The following is a 6000-nucleotide window of genomic DNA, read 5'->3' as shown; positions in this document are numbered from 1 at the left end:
ATTCAAAGGTCTGGCTAACTATTATCCTAATAACATTGATTAAGAAATTAAAATAAAAAATTAATATATAAATCATAAAAAATGCAAAAAAAAATAATAGAGTATAATTTTGCGTCTTCCAATAAATTAAATATTTTTTACTCTTATCTCCTTAACTAATACTATTTTTGTTCATTTTTATAAAAAATAAGTTACATTAATTTTTTTATAAATAAGAACAAAAGTAATATCATGAGAGCACTTATTAGCATTTGGCATAGTCCAATAGAAGATTTAAGAATGTATTTGAATAGCAGTTTTCATACTGTTCTATGCAGTGGATAGATAATGGATAGTGGTTTCTAATGGAAATTCAAACATATACTAAATTTTTTTATGTTAAATATCTATTTATTAAAAATTAGTAATTAATATTTATTGAGAATTTTTTCTATTAAAAAACTGGTTTGCGAACATTTAAATTATATTGTGAAAGAATATTTTTTCGATTTAGACAAGACTTTTAACTATTTCATATTAGATCTTAATTTATAAGATAAACTGGCTAGATAAAGGCCTCCTTGGATCTAATTAACCTAAAACTTGGTTTATTTTCACACCGTATGCATCATGTGAGAAAAATGGACTAAATTAGTGACTTTTATTTTCTAACTAGAAAAAATATAAGAAAAATAAGACCTTATTTTATTTAAGAAAATGTTTAAATTTATCCTGTATTTTAAAAATAATTATAAAAATACAATGTAATTTATTTATTGCTTTTAGAAATCATATAAGAAATGATGAAGAAAGTTAAATGAGCGTTTGATTTCATTGTTTTCTGTTCTCATTTTTTAACAAAACAGAAAATAGTGTTAGAAAATACATTTAGTTCAAATTTGGAAAACATTTCCAAAGAAAAATCATTGTTTTCAACTTTTTTTCTAAAATATGAAAATGCAGTGGAAAGCATGTTAAATATTTTATTCCGAAATTTATTGTTCATATGTCTGTCACCGCCTCACCGCTTGATTGTCATAACTCATAATAAGCTACCAGAAGTCCAAGAACTCTAAACAAGGGAAGCTAGAGCCCAGCCCAGCCCATTCGTTATGATAATAGAAATAGTAGGGGGAAAATTGTAAAATTAGTTCGCAATAGTCTTGTCACGTGCGAGAGACTCATCTTAAGGAAATCTATTTAATTCGGATTTCAAAAGGAGTGTATTTAATTCCGATTTCAAATTCAATATATATATAAAAAAAATCTTTCAGTATTCTATTAAGATTTTTAAATAATATAAATAAGTCTTATGATATTTAATTAAAATTTATAATTTTTTAAAGAATTCAATAAAATCTTTCGATATTTAATCACGACAATACATATGATTTTTAGTAACATATATTATACATAATATTTGATAAAATATTACAAAAATATATTAGTAACATTTATTCATATTTGATAATATTTTTTAAGTCTTGTCAAAAGTTTTTAACAACAATTTTAATAAGTGTTAGAAAAAAAATATTACTAAAGGTTTAAAATTTTTACAACTTAACATTATTAAATATTTCGATGGATTATTTTTTTGGATGAAATTTAATTGATTTAATGAGATTCTTTAGTAAAAAGTACATATCAAACAATCTTACCCAAATTTTTAAAATTTTATGAGATTTTCTTTTTTTCTTTTTCTGACAATTGACATGTTTTTTTTTTTATCATACATAATCTCTTTTAACTCTTTGTTGAAAAGAGTGGACATTCATAATTTTTTTTTTTTTACTCTTTCTACCTATGGACAACATGTCTTGAAACGAGTAATATAAGAGATCTTTACAATTCTTTGAATTTGGGACATCTTAATTACATGTTTATTTTTAATGAACACGAGAGGTTGATTCATCTATAAGTCAATAAATATATAAAATGATTTTTTTATAGAAGCATTTTTTTGTACATCTATAAATGAGGTTTGAAACAATCGTTTGATATGTTTTTTATTTTGTGAGATTGTTATTGTGAGAATGATTGCAATTATTCATGCTACGGGCAAACATTGTGGTATAAAGTTTTTATATGATTAACATGATTGATGGTTGAAGGAGAATGAGTCCATTGTGTTTGAAAGCATGCTTAAGGAAATTGATTTATTATATAAATGGTTTAGGGATATTTAAAGTGTTAGACGAGAAAAATTCATGAATTTTTATTAATAATTTTGAATTTTTTTAAAAAATTCATGAGATCCTTAAAAATTTATAATATTCTTTCAAATCTTATGAATCCATTAAAATCTAAACTATAAAATCTCAATCACAAAAGTCTTTTAAAAAAATCTCAATAATTATTACATTCTTACAAAATCTTTAAGATCTGTAAAAAAAAATTATATCAAAATAGTCTTTTAAAATCCTAATCAAATACACCCTAAGAAGAAAAAAGATATGATGGTACTAATTGATACATGGATATAAAGCAAATAAGTAGATTAAGTTTTTTCTCTCCCAATAATTTAGTAAAATCAAAATTTATTTCTTAAATTTATGTTATGCTTTTTTTTATAAAAAAAAATGCATTAAACAAAAAAAAAAACTCTTGCTTAATTTAGTGTGGTTTTCAATTTTAAGATTTGATTTTTTTAAAAATTAAAACAATTTTTTAGTTTGTAATTTTTAATATTGAACTTTAAATTTAAACGACAAATACCACTTCTTATTTTATCATTTACTCATCTCTCTCAACAAAGTTTTTCTATTTTATTGACTCCCTAAATTAGTCAATAATTTTGGTAATAAGGAATTAGTAATATTTAAGAAATAATAATAATAGAGAGTAGTAATAATGATGACCATGATGTGTTTACGAACAAGAGCAACAACTACATAACAATAATGTATAACCATAACGGTATGACCATAACAATAATGAAAATTATTCAGATTATTTAACTGTACAACTAACGACGGGATACAACATAGCAGAGATCTTCATACTTTATTGTCATGCCTTTGCATTTTCTTTCTGTATTTGTCATACCTTTGCATCTCTTCTTTAAAATAATCATGCAACTAAAAATATTTTTGGATATTTCGAGTTAAACAAAATGAATTTGCATTCCAAATTCTTCTCTAGATATTATCTACGATTATGTTTAGAACGTAAGTAGAACAAAATAATTATATTTTACTCTATTTTTAATTATTTCATACTATTTAGTATAATTAAAATTAAAACATGCTACATTTTAATCTCATGATGAGTTATATTTTATTTAAAAATGCTAGTGTCACATAAACAGCTTTTTTGTTATCCTTTTAGCACAAAATATGTATTATTATTTAGTATAAAAGCGTCGGAAACCAAAAGGTTGCCAATATTAATTGATTGACCAATCACTTTTTTTTAATGTGGATGGTTGGAAATGCATTATACTTTTTGGGAAAACTTTTTTTATGAGCACTTTTTGTGAAAACTACCTTCACTGAATTTGTAAAATTCATTATCATACTAATTAATCACTGAATTTATTAAATTGATTATCATACTAATAATAAGTATTTCTGTATTTGTATTTTTGTTGTATGTAAACATGTGTCTTTCACCATATTTTTATCTGTCATTGTTGTATTTTTTGTGTTAATCCTTACTTTGGCTCCAAAGTTCAACACCGAAATCTATCAAGAACCGGACAAGTCTTACTAGTAGTAAGATGTGGTTGGTCCCTGATCTAATCTTACTATGGCCTTATTATCTATCATAGAAATGGAAGATTGAGGGACAATCACATCAATCAAGTAAGTCTTTTGCGTGACGAGATGGTAGCCACTCTACTATGTATCAACCACATGCTATGAATACCAAAAGTATCCAAGTAATTCTATCTGCATTTCACAAACATTTTGGTTGTTCAATATTCTAACTTAGACCGGTTTTTATGTACCAAAAAAAATAGACCGGTTTATAAAATTGCGTTTAATTTTAATATTTTACCAAACTAAAAAAGCTGGTTATTTGACTTATTTCTATTCATGATTTGCTTTTTTTTTAAAAAAAAAAAATAGTTAGTTTTTCCTTTTTCCATTCTGTTTTACCATTTGCATTGGGTTGTATTGATTTATATATGAATTACCACAATCATTTTGTCACGGAACTAGTGTGGTAATTGTGACGGCTTTTTTTTTTTTACTAAATTAGTGTAGTTTTTTTTTAAATCATCAAATTAACATGTATGCAATCATATTTTATGAATGTGATTTTTATTTTATTTTTGACAGTTTGTTAACTGATAGAAATATTTGTGATTCTCCAAAACTAAAAAAATAAAAATCACAAAAAAGTCATACTCATATAACATGTGCAAAAATACTCACTCTATGATTATGTTAATAATTTTTTATAATTTAAAAGTAAATTACACCACTGAGAGAAAAAAAAGCAGGACTGGGATGTACCGCCTACAGTTTCTTGGATGTTTTCGGAATCCAATTGTTGACGGAAAAGTGAGAATACGGTGTTTTTAAATCCGACCGAAACAAAGATTGAAGCTGACTAGTGACTAGGGTTGGTCCATGGTGGAGTATTACTCACCAAAGCATTATGCAGTTTATGCTGATTATGAAACTATTATATGAATGAGTGATTGGATTTGAGTTTGTGTCTTTGGGATAAGAAATACCACTTTTTTGGTTACATAAGAAATACCACTTGATCACTTTTATTCGCACTGCACTTCTTACATATCTGTTTAAATAAAAAGTTTATTATTATACCCCATAACCTTCAAAACTGTGCTGATTAAAAAATCTATCTTCGTCAAGATTCAAGTTCATGATATTATAAATAAAATTCAGCTAAAATTCACTTTTACTGTAACCATTAAACACGAGATACATACAAGTTTGAAAGCCGTTAGTAGCAAACTTATATGATTAACGGTTATAATTTAGAGACTAATTTAATGGTTTACTTTATCTCAGTTATTGTTTCTTTTGAAAATTCAAAAGAAATCAATTTAATGATTTTAATAGTTAAGATTTAAGATAAAAAAACTAATATAAAAAATAGAAATACATATTTAGAGAGCTCTGATTGAAAAAAAATGCATTTTTTTTAAAAAATAATTATGTTTATATATATATATATAAATAAAAAATATAAGTTTTTAAGTAATTAAAACGGAAGTCCGAGTGTTAAGTTCATAAGCACTTTGACTGTACTCATAGCTTGTGTATATCCAATTTTTAAGTAATTAATGAATTTATTCAAATATTTGTAACATGTAACATTAAAGGTAGATTGACATAAATTTAAACTAATAAGCTAGAATGTGCAAGGACGAAAAAAACAAATACTTGGAGCGGTAGTCATGATGCAAAATTACGAGCATGTTGACACTTAGCCTATCAAAATTACTCTTGATGCAATGTTAATGATTTTTCTCAGTTCAATATTATTTCAATTATTACCTATATCTATTTGTATACCATAGTCATGATGCCTCACACGAAAAAATTTAATCTACTTAATTTCTCCCTTAATCTCTTAAGAGATAAATTAGGTAAATTGCATTATAGATATATATATATATATATATATATATATATATATATATATATATATATATATATATATATATATATATATATATCCTATAGATGAATTATTAAATGTTCTTTTTCAGTTCTTAAGAGATAAACATTTTCCAATACCTAAACCCTAAAACATAACATGAGCATGGATGATCAAGCCATAAACATGAAAATAAGCAAAAGAGACAATGAAACTGAAATAACATTAAATAGAAAGTAAAAATCACTATATATAATAGTGTTTGATTGTTAAGCTCCTAACAATTGATGATTTAGTCTCTTATTGTCATGGAAGACTTACCATTACAAAATGGAATGAAGATGGTGGAAGAGAATAGAGGAGAATGGAGAGGAAATGAAAGAAAGGTTCCAAATGAGTGATTCTCCCTCCACAAAAACATGCCCTAACTCTGGTTTTGTGGAA

The sequence above is a fragment of the Glycine max genome, chromosome 13 (genome assembly GCF_000004515.6).
Source record: "Glycine max cultivar Williams 82 chromosome 13, Glycine_max_v4.0, whole genome shotgun sequence".
Taxonomy (NCBI): Eukaryota; Viridiplantae; Streptophyta; class Magnoliopsida; order Fabales; family Fabaceae; genus Glycine; species Glycine max.
The sequence above is the reverse complement of the archived record's forward strand: the minus strand, read 5'-3'. Positions refer to the sequence as shown.